This window comes from Cherax quadricarinatus, chromosome 61, assembly GCF_038502225.1.
Source record: "Cherax quadricarinatus isolate ZL_2023a chromosome 61, ASM3850222v1, whole genome shotgun sequence".
NCBI lineage: Eukaryota > Metazoa > Arthropoda > Malacostraca > Decapoda > Parastacidae > Cherax > Cherax quadricarinatus.
The window spans coordinates 2,410,778-2,427,070 of NC_091352.1; the positions used below are offsets into that span (position 1 = coordinate 2,410,778).

General features: G+C 49.8%; 1 protein-coding gene across 10 annotated transcripts in view; it reads right to left on the reverse strand.

Moving 5' to 3' along the window:
• Tm1 (tropomyosin 1) overlaps positions 1-15,308 on the reverse strand; it is a 115,170-nt gene extending 99,862 nt beyond the window's left edge. For all 10 annotated transcript variants that reach the window (XM_053792156.2, XM_053792160.2, XM_053792157.2 and 7 more), the window contains exon 1: positions 15,149-15,308. The gene's annotated coding sequence lies outside the window, so the exon portion shown is untranslated. The remainder of the gene's footprint in view (positions 1-15,148) is intronic.
• Between the last annotated feature and the right edge of the window lie 985 nt (positions 15,309-16,293).

Below are 16,293 nucleotides of genomic sequence, written 5' to 3' on the forward strand. Positions count from 1 at the left end.
AGCAGGGAGGGTAACCCTGGCCAACACTGGCTACAAGCAGCCTCGCCTCCACCATAATAATGTAACTTGACCCACCACGAAGAATGTGCTATCTGCTAGAAAATTTATCTTGATGTTGGCGAAGAGCTCTTGATCCAGGAGAACTGGAGCCACCCACTCTTCCTTGGTTCAAACCTCATTACCCACCCATTCCCCCAGGCACCTGTCGTACCGTACCCTAATGGGTTTACCGCTTCCTCGTGAACCTAATAAATGCTAGGATTGTTTTCTGTAATACAGAATTTCAACCCCACAAAAAATTAATGGAGAGAGAGAGAGAGAGAGAGAGAGAGAGAGAGAGAGAGAGAGAGAGAGAGAGAGAGAGAGAGAGAGAGAGAGAGAGAGAGAGAGAGAGAGAAAGATAGAGAGAAAGAAGTTGATATCCTTGGGGTGAAATTTGACTCCAAACTGACCATGAAGAACCACATTGTAAATCTTGCAAACAAGGCAGCCAGAAAGCTTACAGCACTTCGCCGTATCTCTCAGCTGTTTGTCAGTAGGGGTTGCAAGATTCTGTATGAGGCACAAGTACGCTCACACCTTGAGTATGCTCCACTTTCTTGGTTTGCCTGCCTCCCCCCCCCTTTCATTTGCGACTGCTTGACAGAGTAGGGAACAGAGCAAGGCGTCTCATCTCTCGCCTGGACTCATCCTGGATAGATCTGTCATTTCAGCTGAGCCTTCAACACAGGAGGTATGTGGGTGGCCTTACTGTTATGTACAAGGTCAATATTGTCAAAGTACCAAACTTGGATCCACTTCGAAGACAGCGTGAAGCAAGCTTCTATACCACAAGGCGGGCAGAAAGCAGCAACTTTACTCTGGCTGTACTCTTCTCCAGAATTTCACTTCATCTGAGATCATACATACCCAGGATGACTAGAGTATGGAACACATTCGTACAGCATAATGATGTCAACGAGATAAAGTCAGTTGATCAAATGACAATGCTGGCCCACAGATGGCTCCAACTTCATCCTGTTCCCTACTTGTATGTCTCATAACAATAAAAATGCTTTCAAATGAGCTGATGTAGGTAACAGCTCTTAGCTTGTCAATAAAGTTAGGAATCCCTAACTTGTAAATAGCTTGTCAATAAAACTAGGGATTCTTAACTTGTCAAACTCTGTGCAATAAGAGAGAGAGAGAGAGAGAGAGAGAGAGAGAGAGAGAGAGAGAGGAGTGCCAGATGGTATGGTTCAGACCATGTATAGTCTTGAGTGCCAGCCATTCAGAGCCAAGAGTGAGTCTTGGCACTCACACCCCACTCCTCTCATTCTCCACCCCCCCCTTTATATCCTCCTCACTCTTCCCCCCACACTTCACTTGTCACTCCCACACCTTTCTCACACACTGAGGTCCGTGTTCGATCCCCGGTAGGGGTGCAAACATTAGGACGTGTTTCCCTAAGACACCTGCTGTCCTTGTTCACCTAGTAGTAAAATAGGTACCTGGGTGTTAGTGGACTGATGTGGGTCGCATCCTGGGAACCAAAATTTACCTAATTTTCCCGAAATGCTCTGCATAACAAGCGGCTTTCTCAGTAGTAATATGTCATAGGTGTCAGCTATGGTCTGTATAAGTTGTATCATGTACTTGTACATATAAATATATTATTAGTAGTAGTAGTATCATTATTATTATACTCCCACAACTCACTTGTCACCCCCAAACCTCACCTGGAGGGGAGATGGGGTGAAGGAATAGGGGAGAATAAACCTTAAGAGAGGCAGATTCCGGAAATACTCGTAGAAAGGAGAAGGAGGATCTCTCTCTCTCTCTCTCTCTCTCTCTCTCTCTCTCTCTCTTATGGGATCTGATCCTTCAAAGAAGGACTATCTCAGGTTAATTAAGGGATCTTGATCGTGTTATCTGCTGTTGTGGTGGGAAGACATATTTGTATGTGCCCAACCTGGTTGAAGAGGGGTCGAGTCGCAGCTCCTGGGCCGGATCTAAACCTGACACCTGTACAATGTTTGTACTACACATTGTCTCTATACTTCCCACATATCTATATTATAACCATAATTAAAAATAATAATTACAACAATAACGACAACAACAATAATAATGATAATAATAATAATAATTATTATTATTATTATTATTATTATTATAATCATCATCATCATTTTATGGCTTTCATTATTCCGGGTATCAATTATCAGGTCATAAGTCAATAATTAAGTGGAATACCGCCAGGGTCATTACTTTCATGAGGAAGCGCTAAACCCGTAGGGTAATGGGTCAGTGGGAGATGATGAGGTGTGTTCACTAGAGCAGGTCCAGCTCCCTGGATCAAGAGCCCGTCACTGGTACCCCACCTCTTAGTGGCGTGCGGGGTGGTAATTCCCTTCTTGATGGGGGGTGAGGCGTGTGTGAGGGTGAGGCGTGTGTGGGGTGAGGCAGGTGTGTGTGGGGGTGAGGCGTGTGTGAGGGTGAGGCGTGTGTGGGGTGAGGCAGGTGTGTGTGGGGGTGAGGCGTGTGTGGGAGTGAGGGGTGTGTGGGGGTGAGGCGTGTGGGGGTGAGGCAGGCATGTGTGGGGGTGAGGCGTGCGTGGGGTGAGGCGTGTGAGGGTGAGGCAGGCGTGTGTGGGGGTGAGGCGTGTGTGGGGTGAGGCGTGTGAGGGTGAGGCAGGTGTGGGAGTGAGGTGTGTGTGGGGTGAGGCAGGTGTGTGTGGGGGTGAGGCGTGTGTGGGGGTGAGGCGTGTGTGGGGGTGAGGCGTGTGGGGGTGAGGCAGGCGTGTGTGGGGATGAGGCGTGTGTGGGGTGAGGCGTGTGAGGGTGAGGCAGACGTGAGTGGGGGTGAGGCGTGTGTGGGGTGAGGCGTGTGAGGGTGAGGCAGGTGTGTGTGGGGGTGAGGCGTGTGTGGTGAGGCGTGTGTGGGTGAGGCAGGCGTGTGTGGGGGTGAGGCGTGTGTGGGGGTGAGGCGTGTGTGGGGGTGAGGCGTGTGGGGGTGAGGCGTGTGTGGGGGTGAGGCGTGTGTGGGGTGAGGCGTGTTTGGGGTGAGGCGTGTGAGGGTGAGACAGGCGTGTGTGGGGGTGAGGCGTGTGAGGGTGAGACAGGCGTGTGTGGGGGTGAGGCGTGTGTGGGGGTGAGGCGTGTGTGGGGTGAGGCGTGTGAGGGTGAGACAGGCGTGTGTGGGGGTGAGGCGTGTGTGGGGGTGAGGCGTGTGCGGGGGTGAGGCGTGTGAGGGTGAGGCAGGCGTGTGTGGGGGTGAGGCGTGTGTGGGGGTGAGGCGTGTGTGGGGTGAGGCGTGTGAGGGTGAGGCAGGCGTGTGTGGGGGTGAGGCGTGTGTGGGGTGAGGCGTGTGAGGGTGAGAGAGGCGTGTGTGGGGGTGGGGCGTGTGTGGGGGTGAGGCGTGTGAGGGTGAGGCAGGCGTGTGTGGGGGTGAGGCGTGTGTCGGGGTGAGGCGTGTGTGGGGGTGAGGCAAGCGTGTGTGGGGGTGAGGCGTGTGAGGGTGAGGCAGGCGTGTGTGGGGGTGAAGCGTGTGTGGGTGAGGCAGGCGTGTGTGGGGGTGAGGCGTGTGTGGATGAGCCAGGCGTGTGTGGGGGTGAGGCGTGTGAGGGTGAGGCAGGCGTGTGTGGGGGTGAGGCGTGTGTGAGGCGTGTGAAGGTGAGGCAGGCGTGTGTGGGGGTGAGGCGTGTGTAGGGGTGAGGCGTGTGTGGGGGTGAGGCAAGCGTGTGTGGGGGTGAGGCGTGTGAGGGTGAGGCAGGCGTGTGTGGGGGTGAAGCGTGTGTGGGTGAGGCAGGCGTGTGTGGGTGTGAGGCGTGTGTGGATGATCCAGGCGTGTGTGGGGGTGAGGCGTGTGTTGGGGTGAGGCGTGTGTGGGTGAGGCGTGTGTGGGGGTGAGGCGCGTGTGGGTGAGGCAGGCGTGTGTGGGGGTGAGGCGTGTGTGGATGAGGCAGGCGTGTGTGGGGGTGAGGCGTGTGTGGGGGTGAGGCGTGTGTGGGGGTGAGGTGTGTGAGGGGGTGACGCAGGCGTGTGTGGGGGCGAGGTGTGTGAGGGTGAGGCATGCGTGTGTAGGGGTGAGGCGTGTGTGGGGATGAGGCGTGTGTGGGTGAGGCAGGCGTGTGTGGGTGAGACAGGCGTGTGTGGGGGTGAGGCGTGTGTGGGGGTGAGGTGTGAGGGGGTGACGCAGGCGTGTGTGGGGGCGAGGTGTGTGAGGGTGAGGCAGGCGTGTCTAGGGGTGAGGCGTGTGTGGGGATGAGGCGTGTGTGGGTGAGGCAGGCGTGTGTGGGTGTGAGGCGTGTGTGGGGGTGAGGCGTGTGTGGGTGAGGTAGGCGTGTGTAGGGATGAGGAGTGTGTGTGGGTAAGGTGGTGTGTAGGGGTGAGGCGTGTGTGGGGGTGAGGCGTGTGTAGGGGTGAGGCGTGTGTGGGGGTGAGGTGTGTGAGGCGGTGACGCAGGCGTGTGTGGGGGCGAGGTGTGTGAGGGTGAGGCATGCGTGTGTGGGGTTGAGGCGTGTGTGGGGATGAGGCGTGTGTGGGTGAGGCAGGCGTGTGTGGGTGAGACAGGCGTGTGTGGGGGTGAGGCGTGTGTGGGGGTGAGGTGTGAGGGGGTGAGGTAGGCGTGTGTGGGGGCGAGGTGTGTGAGGGTGAGGCAGGCGTGTCTAGGGGTGAGGCGTGTGTGGGGATGAGGCGTGTGTGGGTGAGGCAGGCGTGTGTGGGTGTGAGGCGTGTGTGGGGGTGAGGCGTGTGTGGGTGAGGTAGGCGTGTGTAGGGGAGGCGTGTGTGTGGGTAAGGTGGTGTGTGGGGGTGAGGCGTGTGTGGGGGAGGCATGTGTGGGGAGGGGCGTGTGTGGGGGTGAGGCGTGTATGGGGTGAGGCGTGTGTGAGGGGAGGCGTGTGTGTGGGTAAGGTGGTGTGTAGGGGTGAGGCGCGTGTGGGGAGGCGTGTGTGGGGGCGAGGCGTGTGGGGGAGGGTGGCACTCAAGCAGGTTATTCTTGGCTCTACGGTATAGATGCGCTCTGCGCAGACTGGCACTGTTGGCACCCTGGCGCAGGATGGCCCTGGCATCCCTCTCCTCTATTTTGGACATCCCGTTGTATGCCCACTGCTTCTGCGCACGCCCACGCCCACGCCCACACCAGCCATCTTTAATTACACTACCGGTGTTCTAAGTACTCTTCGTCAGTCGTGTTCTTGTGCGTTAATAATGCCACGTTTAACGACGCCTATGGGTATCCTGTACGTCGGGACTAAGTCTCCTAGCTGAGTGAAGATCCCCTTCTGGGAGTCTCCTGCGTGTGTACCCGTGTAACTACCTGTGATCTCCCTACCTACCTACCCACTATCACTACTACTACTTCCACTACCAGCATTACCTCTACCACTTCCTCTCCGCTTCTTCCTTCCTTTGTCCCGTCCTTGTTCTCCTCACGGTAATTCTTCCAACATTATTATAACTTTCATGGTGCTGATGATGTATGGTTGTGATCCTTAGTTCACAAGCTTCCGGTGATAGCCATTCTTGGTTTGTTTTGTGTTATTACGTGTTCATGGTCAGAGGAGGGGTGGTGGTGGAACTGGTGTCAGAGGAGAGGTGGAACTGGTGTTAGAGGAGGGGTGGTGGCACTGATGTCAGAGGATAGGTGGCACTGGTGTCAGAGGAGTGGCGGAGGTGGCACTGATGTCAGAGGATAGGTGGCACTGGTGTCAGTGGAGGGTTGGTGGTGGCACTAATGTCAGAGGAGCGGGGGTGACACCAGTGTTCCTCTTCAGTGTTCACTTTTCTTCGTGCTCGACTTTGCAGTGGTTATCAGTGGTTGGTGTTGCAACACTGACCAGGTACACATGACACCACACAGTGGTGCTGACTGCACCTTCAGTCAGTCAGTTCCCCAAACAACACACGAAATGTTCTCCCAATCAATTTTCCAATTATTGCTTTTGTTTTTCTTACTCCCAATGGTTGAGACAACACCACCTCCTCCATCGACACAATCCAACAATCTTCGACTATTTGTGGGGAAAAGAAAACAGTTTATAACCTTCTTCCGGCTTCTGCTTATAACTTACAACTGATGTGTTATCTAAGTTTAGAATGTAAAAGTCTAGCTGATCTATTTTCTAGTATTCTTTTATGATTTTATTTGTGGTTATTATATATCTTCTGTTCCCGATACTTATAAAAACCTGTGAAGGTATTTATCCTCTCGTGATTCATCACTCTGACCTCCGGTAGGCACTGGTGCTGAGTCTGCAAGCTGGCCTCTGGTGCTGAGTCTTCAAGGTGGTCTCTGGTGCTGAGTCTGCAAGCTGGCCTCTGGTGCTGAGTCTTCAAGGTGGTCTCTGGTGCTGAGTCTGCAAGCTGGCCTCTGGTGCTGAGTCTTCAAGCTGGTCTCTGGTGCTGAGTCTGCAAGCTGGCCTCTGGTGCTGAGTCTTCAAGCTGGTCTCTGGTGCTGAGTCTTCAAGCTGGTCTCTGGTGCTGAGTCTGCAAGCTGGTCTCTGGTGCTGAGTCTGCAAGCTGGTCTCTGGTGCTGAGTCTTCAAGGTGGTCTCTGGTGCTGAGTCTTCAAGCTGGTCTCTGGTGCTGAGTCTTCAAGCTGGTCTCTGGTGCTGAGTCTTCAAGCTGGTCTCTGGTGCTGAGCCTTCAAGGTGGCCTCTGGTGCTGAGTCTTCAAGCTGGTCTCTGGTGCTGAGTCTTCAAGCTGGTCTCTGGTGCTGAGTCTTCAAGCTGGTCTCTGGTGCTGAGCCTTCAAGGTGGCCTCTGGTGCTGAGTCTTCAAGCTGGTCTCTGGTGCTGAGTCTTCAAGGTGGCCTCTGGTGCTGAGTCTTCAAGCTGGTCTCTGGTGCTGAGTCTTCAAGCTGGTCTCTGGTGCTGAGTCTTCAAGCTGGTCTCTGGTGCTGAGTCTTCAAGGTGGCCTCTGGTGCTGAGTCTTCAAGCTGGTCTCTGGTGCTGAGTCTTCAAGGTGGCCTCTGGTGCTGAGTCTTCAAGCTGGTCTCTGGTGCTGAGTCTTCAAGCTGGTCTCTGGTGCTGAGTCTTCAAGGTGGTCTCTGGTGCTGAGTCTTCAAGGTGGTCTCTGGTGCTGAGCCTTCAAGGTGGTCTCTGGTGCTGAGTCTTCAAGGTGGTCTCTGGTGCTGAGCCTTCAAGCTGGTCTCTGGTGCTGAGCCTTCAAGGTTTTATTTTCATCTCTTCTACACACTCGTGTTTCTCAAGGTGGATACCACATCGAAGTTTGTATGTGAGTATGTGATCGCATGGTGTCTAAAGTTACCCTCTTTCTCAATATTGTATCACATAATTTATATTCTTCACTTTGCCTGTTTCCTTGTTCCATTTCTTCTACTGTTCCATCTTCTACTCTCAACCCCCTTACCCTCAAATGGGTCTTTTCTTTACATAAAAAAGCAAGCAAGTGTTCCATTTCCACATCACAAGGTTCACTTAAGGTAAGTTGTCTTCCAGGATTCCACTTGATCAAACTAAGTCTTCTTTTGATGCAGTTTTTCACTTCTTTGGATTTTCTGTTTTCACGGGATTTTTTTTTTTGCGCCAGTCGTAAGAGTAATTACTGGAGCAGGCAGTGATCTTTGTGGCACTCAGCAGGCAACGTTACTAGAACAAGCAGTGATCCTTGCAGCACTCCACAGTAACATTACTGGAACAAGCAGTGATCCTTGTAGCACTCCACAGTAACATTACTGGAACAAGCAGTGATCCTTGTAGCACTCCACAGTAACATTACTGGAACAAGCAGTGATCCTTGTAGCACTCCACAGTAACATTACTGGAACAAGCAGTGATTCTCGTGGCACTCCACAGTAACATTACTGGAGCAAGCAGTGATTCTCGTGGCACTCCACAGTAACATTACTGGAACAAGCAGTGATTCTCGTGGCACTCCACAGTAACATTACTGGAACAAGCAGTGATCCTTGTAGCACTCCACAGTAACATTACTGGAACAAGCAGTGATTCTCGTGGCACTCCACAGTAACATTACTGGAACAAGCAGTGATTCTCGTGGCACTCCACAGTAACATTACTGGAACAAGCAGTGATCCTCGTGGGACTCCACAGTAACATTACTGGAACAAGCAGTGATTCTCGTGGCACTCCACAGTAACATTACTGGAACAAGCAGTGATTCTCGTGGCACTCCACAGTAACATTACTGGAACAAGCAGTGATCCTCGTGGGACTCCACAGTAACATTACTGGAACAAGCAGTGATCCTCGTGGGACTCCACAGTAACATTACTGGAACAAGCAGTGATCCTCGTGGCACTCCACAGTAACATTACTGGAACAAGCAGTGATCCTCGTGGGACTCCACAGTAACATTACTGGAACAAGCAGTGATCCTCGTGGCACTCCACAGTAACATTACTGGAACAAGCAGTGATCCTCGTGGGACTCCACAGTAACATTACTGGAACAAGCAGTGATCCTCGTGGCACTCCACAGTAACATTACTGGAACAAGCAGTGATCCTCGTGGGACTCCACAGTAACATTACTGGAACAAGCAGTGATCCTCGTGGGACTCCACAGTAACATTACTGGAACAAGCAGTGATCCTTGTAGCACTCCACAGTAACATTACTGGAACAAGCAGTGATCCTCGTGGCACTCCACAGTAACATTACTGGAACAAGCAGTGATCCTCGTGGGACTCCACAGTAACATTACTGGAACAAGCAGTGATCCTCGTGGGACTCCACAGTAACATTACTGGAACAAGCAGTGATCCTCGTGGGACTCCACAGTAACATTACTGGAACAAGCAGTGATCCTCGTGGGACTCCACAGTAACATTACTGGAACAAGCAGTGATCCTCGTGGGACTCCACAGTAACATTACTGGAACAAGCAGTGATCCTCGTGGCACTCCACAGTAACATTACTGGAACAAGCAGTGATCCTCGTGGCACTCCACAGTAACATTACTGGAACAAGCAGTGATCCTCGTGGGACTCCACAGTAACATTACTGGAACAAGCAGTGATCCTCGTGGGACTCCACAGTAACATTACTGGAACAAGCAGTGATCCTCGTGGCACTCCACAGTAACATTACTGGAACAAGCAGTGATCCTCGTGGGACTCCACAGGTAACATCACCTATGACAACATTTCCATCTTGTCTCTCTTGGTATTTTTTCTCCATAAAATAAATCTCCGAATCATACTAAAAACTGACCGTCTCTTTCCCCAAAACGCTGAGCTTCCAGCTCAGTTGTCCACGAGCAACACTACTGAATGCTTCTCTGAAATTTAAGTAAATCCAGGTCAGTGGCTCACGCACTGGCCTGGAGTTTTAAAACTCACTCGCCTTGGGGTCAAACCCCACCTGTTCCTTGGTCAGTTTGTTCATTCCTGTCTTTCCTGTTTACCTATGTGATAACCTCACCATTATAGACTCAACACGCACACCTTTCTGATCTCTACATATCTGCTGCCTCTGTATTCCACTGTTGAAGATTAAGACACATGTGCAACAGTTGGGTATCTTCATTGTGAAAACTTTTCACCTACAGGGTAGGCGTTTTCAGTCAAATACAGAGGCAACAGTAGTAATAATGTTATCTGTGGAGTGCCACAAGGATCACTGCTTGTTCTAGTAATGTTATCTGCGGAGTGCCACAAGGATCACTGCTCACTCTAGGAATATTAGTCCATCAACCTTGGAGAAATAGCATTTGAAGTGGTCAGTCCCTCTGTTGATGCCTAGTATGTAGGCAAAACGTTTCGGAATAAAGATACCAAGCTGTCACATACATGTCTTATATAACGATGACCTGTTTAGAAGCACTACTCTTCTCTCCACAGACTTCATTCACTTTTCTCTAACGGGGTTTTCCAGAATATTACCAGCACCCTTCTTTACGAGCAAAACTATCGTGGTGAAGATCCATCTTCCTCTCACTTCTCTGACAGGTCCACACACTTCTTGTCCTTTATAAATTGGCAGCAACAAATTTAGTTTCTGGTAATATCTTAACAGTTTCCCAGAACTCAAAATATAGGTGTCCATACAGCATATTTTTTTTTTGTATGTGACCCAGGGCGAGCTCTCGCTTTTTGGTGGGTATTCAACACTACTTTGTTTACTCTCTGGCTGCTATAATGGTCAGCATTTGATCTGGGTTCTGTATGTTCACATCTTCGTTATTTCAAGGTCTCCTCTGTAGACTTACATTGCCACTACACACTTGTGTGTGTGTGTGTGCTTATACTCACCTAGATGTGGTTGCATGGGTCAAGTCACAGTTCCTGGCCCCGCCTCTTCACTGGTCGCTACTAGGTCACTCTCCCTGCTCCATGAGCTTTATCATGCCTCTTCTTAATGCTATGTATGGATCCTGCCTCCACCACATCACTTTCCAGACTATTCCACTTCCTGACAACTCTGTGACTGAAGAAACACTTCCTAGCATTTCTTCCTCAAACTTTCGATAATTTAAGAGTTTTTCTTCTGTGTAAACGATAGAGGCTCAGACAGCCCTGTCTGTGGAGTACCTGTTCAAGCAGGCTGTTGCTGTTAGCGACCCGCTGCTCACACGGTATTTACAATAATGCTAAGGCAAGAACTGAATCAGTAGGGATTATGAGGGATAGAGAGGGAGGACCGCTGCAGTTACTCGAAATCAAGGTACCCCGCACCACCCCCTTCCTTGATGGTGGGGGGTGTGGTGGGGAGCTGGGGGTGGTTGGGGGATATATATATATATCGGGTGTCAGCTAAAGGATGAGTCACCTACAGTGGTGGACCTGCATACACCTTGTACCCGCTACTTGTACCCGCTACTAGTACCCGCTACTTGTACCCGCTACTTGCACCCGCTACTTGTACCCTCCTACGTGTATTCACTGTATGTACCGTCTCCTGTATTTTCCTGAGCTCAACTGACCTTCCCGGATGAACACAGGTCTGTGTTAATTAAGGACCCTTTAACCTTCTAGCCTTCCGAGGGTCCCTCAGGGGTCCTCCGAGGGCCCGTTAGAGGCTTTCCGAGGATCTCTCAGGGGCCCACATCTGCAAAGGTTCCATAGCCCAGTCTGGACCCACAACATTGTTGAGGGTCCCTCTGACCAGTAGTGGCAATCTTGCTTAAGTAACCAACTAGTCTCAACACCTTCCTGAAGGCACTGAGGGGACGTCAGGTTGGGTACTGAAGGGACGTCAAGGTGGGTACTGAGGGAACGTCAAGCTGGGTACTGAGGGGACGTCAAACTGGGTACTGAGGGGACGTCAAACTGGGTACTGAGGGGACGTCAGGCTGGGTACTGAAGGGACGTCAGACTGGATACTGAGGAGACGTCAAGCTGGGTACTGAGGGGACGTCAAACTGGGTACTGAGGAGACGTCAAGCTGGGTACTGAGGGGACGTCAAACTGGGTACTAAGGGGATGTCAAACTGGGTACTGAGGGGACGTCAGGCTGGGTACTGAGGGGACGTCAGACTGGGTACTGAGGAGACGTCAAGCTGGGTACTGAGGGGACGTCAAGCTGGGTACTGAGGAGACGTCAAGCTGGGTACTGAGGGGACGTCAAACTGGGTACTGAGGGGATGTCAAACTGGGTACTGAGGGGACGTCAGGCTGGGTACTGAGGGGACGTCAGACTGGGTACTGAGGAGACGTCAAACTGGGTACTGAGGGGACGTCAAGCTGGGTACTTCCAGACTTGGGAGAGGCTGGTACCCAGTTACTCTCGTTAGAATAATAACTGCTTAGATTCACTTCCAAAAACTCACAAAAATATTTGAGAGATGTGGTAAAAGTTAGAGGAATAAAAAGTCTGACAAGAACTTGTAAATCCCTCAGTACTACATACTAGAACTTGTAAATCCCTCAGTACTACATACTAGAACTTGTAAATCCCTCAGTACTACATACAAGAACTTGTAAATCCCTCAGTACTACATACTAGAACTTGTAAATCAATCAGTACTACATACTAGAACTTGTAAATCCCTCAGTACAACATACTAGAACTTGTAAATCCCTCAGTACTACATACTAGAACTTGTAAATCCCTCAGTACTACATACTAGAACTTGTAAATCCCTCAGTACTACATACTAGAACTTGTAAATCCCTCAGTACAACATACTAGAACTTGTAAATCCCTCAGTACTACATACTAGAACTTGTAAATCCCTCAGTACTACATACTAGAACTTGTAAATCCCTCAGTACTACATACAAGAACTTGTAAATCCCTCAGTACTACATACTAGAACTTGTAAATCCCTCAGTACAACATACTAGAACTTGTAAATCCCTCAGTACTACACACTAGAACTTGTAAATCCCTCAGTACTACATACAAGAACTTGTAAATCCCTCAGTACTACATACTAGAACTTGTAAATCCCTCAGTAAACATACTAGAACTTGTAAATCCATCAGTACTACATACTAGAACTTGTAAATTCCTCAGTGCTACATACTAGAACTTGTAAATCCCTCAGTACTACATACTAGAACTTGTAAATCCCTCAGTACTACATACTAGAACTTGTAAATCCCTCAGTACTACATACAAGAACTTGTAAATCCCTCAGTACTACATACAAGAACTTGTAAATCCCTCAGTACTACATACTAGAACTTGTAAATCCCTCAGTACAACATACTAGAACTTGTAAATCCCTCAGTACTACATACTAGAACTTGTAAATCCCTCAGTACTACATACTAGAATTTGTAAATCCCTCAGTACTACATACTAGAACTTGTAAATTCCTCAGTACTACATACTAGAACTTGTAAATCCCTCAGTACTACATACTAGAACTTGTAAATCCTTTAGTACTACATACTAGAACTTGTAAATCCCTCAGTACTACATACTAGAACTTGTATATCCCTCAGTACTACATACTAGAACTTGTAAATCCCTCAGTACTACATACTAGAACTTGTAAATCCCTCAGTACTACATACTAGAACTTATAAATCCTTTAGTACTACATACTAGAACTTGTAAATCCCTCAGTACTACACACAAGAACTTGTAAATCCCTCAGTACTACACACAAGAACTTGTAAATCCCTCAGTACTACATACAAGAACTTGTAAATCCCTCAGTACTACATACAAGAACTTGTAAATCCCTCAGTACTACATACAAGAACTTGTAAATCCCTCAGTACTACACACAAGAACTTGTAAATCCCTCAGTACTACATACAAGAACTTGTAAATCCCTCAGTACTACATACAAGAACTTGTAAATCCCTCAGTACTACATACAAGAACTTGTAAATCCCTCAGTACTACATACAAGAACTTGTAAATCCCTCAGTACTACATATTAGAACTTGTAAATCCCTCAGTACTACATATTAGAACTTGTAAATCCCTCAGTACTACATATTAGAACTTGTAAATCCCTCAGTACTACATACAAGAACTTGTAAATCCCTCAGTACTACATATTAGAACTTGTAAATCCCTCAGTACTACATATTAGAACTTGTAAATCCCTCAGTACTACATACAAGAACTTGTAAATCCCTCAGTACTACATATTAGAACTTGTAAATCCCTCAGTACTACATATTAGAACTTGTAAATCCCTCAGTACTACATACAAGAACTTGTAAATCCCTCAGTACTACATACAAGAACTTGTAAATCCCTCAGTACTACATACTAGAACTTGTAAATCCCTCAGTACAACATACTAGAACTTGTAAATCCCTCAGTACTACATACAAGAACTTGTAAATCCCTCAGTACTACATACTAGTATATCTATGATGGAACGTTTTAAGAGTCATAGAGCACCTGGGGGGAGGGGGGGGAAGGTAATCGGGTTTGATGCATGAGAGGAGAGGGCAGCTCTAATTCCTGGGACCAAGAGCCCTTCAGTAGCAACATCAGGAGCGCCCAAGTCCTAAGTACAAACTCATCCCAAGAGACAGTGGTCAGGCTGTCATACCCTTGATGCTGGGTTCTTGATCCAAGGACCTGAGGACTTGTCCGTTTCTTCCTTGGATCCAACCTGTATGCTTCCCGTTCCGCCCAGGAGGTGTATATGACCCCCACACTGATTAAGCGCTTCCCTGCTCGTTAGGAGGCACGTAGGTTCCCCAGGCTTCTAATAACGTGCTCGTTTTTCCACTATAATCTACCTTGTACATAATTATTATCACATTTGCTTTGTCTGTTTCGTAAGGTGAAGTCCAGGATCTACTTTAATTGATGACAATTGTTGTAGAGGTCTGAGCGAAGCTCATGCGATAGTAATTATGGACAAGGTAGATTACAGTGGAAAAACGAGCACGTTATTAGAAGCCTGGGGTACTTACGTGCTCGTTAGCACCTGGGTCCTTTCGTTATAACTGCACTCCAACCAGTGCTGGTTCCGCCCACACTGTTAGTAGCACTGTTACTCTCCTGGATGGGCAGCGGCCATACGCCCACGACCCGCCCTCATGGTGCTGCAGTTCCTTATAATGAATCCTCTGATAGTCGGTGAGGTGCAGCAGGAGAGAAGCAGCAGTGTTAACGAGGGGAACCACCCAGGTGGCCGGTATCGCTCATAACGAGGGGAACCACTGAGGAGCAATTCTCATAATTAACGACGTTAATTACCAAGGCGCTGACTAACAAGGGGAATCACCAAGGCGCCGACTAACGAGGGGAATCACCAAGGCGCCAACTAACGAGGGGAATCACCAAGGCGCCGACTAACAAGAGGAATCACCAAGGCGCCGACTAACGAGGGGAATCACCAAGGCGTCGACTAACGAGGTTAATCACCAAGGCGTCGACTAACGAGGTTAATCACCAAGGCGTCGACTAACGAGGTTAATCACCAAGGCGTCGACTAACGAGGAGAGGCACTGAGGCACTACACAGCAGCAACAGTTAACGAAGGATCTTCACTAAGGTGCCACACATACGTGGAGAGGCACCAGATACCTGGCCGACCACTTAGAGCGTGTGCCGCAGGCGATGAGAGGGGAAGCACTTAGAGCGTGTGCCGCAGGCGACGAGAGGGGAAGCACTTAGAGCGTGTGCCGCAGGCGACGAGATGGTTGGAAGAAAAACCCACTTAAATAGCTTGTGCCGCAGGCAGCGAGGGGTTAGCACTAGCGAGCCGCAGCAGCTGCGTCAGTACACACAAGAGAGAGAGAAGAACACACGGCGTACCTAGGAGCGCTGGGCCTGCCTTGCGGAGTGCCGGGAGGAGACTGACACCAGTGCCAGCGAGATACTCCTAACTTAGCTTCCACTAGCCCAGCACAGAGCCAAGATCACCTTACTTTGCCCCAAACGGGCACTGGTGCCACACGCGTCCCCCCTGCCCCCCTCACGGGCACTGGTGCCACACGCACCCCTCCCTGCTTACACCCTGACGGGCACTTGCCAGGGAAGTTGACAGGAAGTAAAGTTGGCGATGCTGTTGATGAAGCTGTGTGTGTGTGTGTGTGTGTGTGTGTGTGTGTGTGTGTGTGTGTGTGTGTGTGTGTGTGTGTGTGTGTGTGTGTGTGTGTGTGTGTGTGTGTGTGTGTGTGTGTGTGTGTGTGTGTGTGTGTGTGTGTGTGTGTGTGTGTGTGTGTGTGTGTGTGTGTGTGTGTGTGTGTGTGTGAGTGTGTGTGTGTGTGTGTGTGTGTGTGTGTGTGTGTGTGTGTGTGTGTGTGTGTGTGTGTGTGTGTGTGTGTGTAGTGTGTATCTGTGTGCGTGTGTCTGTGTGCGTGTGTCTGTGTGTGTGTGTACTCACCAAGTTCTGGTTGCAGGGGTCGAGCCACAGCTCCTGGCCCCGCCTCTTCACTGGTCGCTACTAGGTCACTCTTCCTGCTATGTGTGTGTGTGTGTGTGTGTGTGTGTGTGTGTGTGTGTGTGTGTGTGTGTGTGTGTGTGTGTGTGTGTGTGTGTGTGTGTGTCTGTGTGCGTGTGTCTGTGTGTGTGTGTGTGTACTCAATTAGTTCTGGTTGCAGGGGTCGAGTCACAGCTCCTGGCCCCGCCTCTTCACTGGTCGATACTAGGTCACTCTTCCTGCTGTGTGTGTGTGTGTGTGTGTGTGTGTGTGTGTGTGTGTGTGTGTGTGTGTGTGTGTGTGTGTGTGTGTGTGTGTGTGTGTGTGTGTGTGTGTGTGTGTGTGTGTGTGTGTGTGTACTTTACCCCTAACATGCCCATACACCAACGTTGCTTCCTTTTCCTGCCCTGTCTTTCCCCCCTCTCATCCACCCTATTCCCCCACAACCAACCTGTTCCCTCACCCAACCTGTTTCCCTCACCCAACCTGTTCCCCTCATCCAACCTGTTCCCCTCACCCAACCTGTTCCCGTCAACCA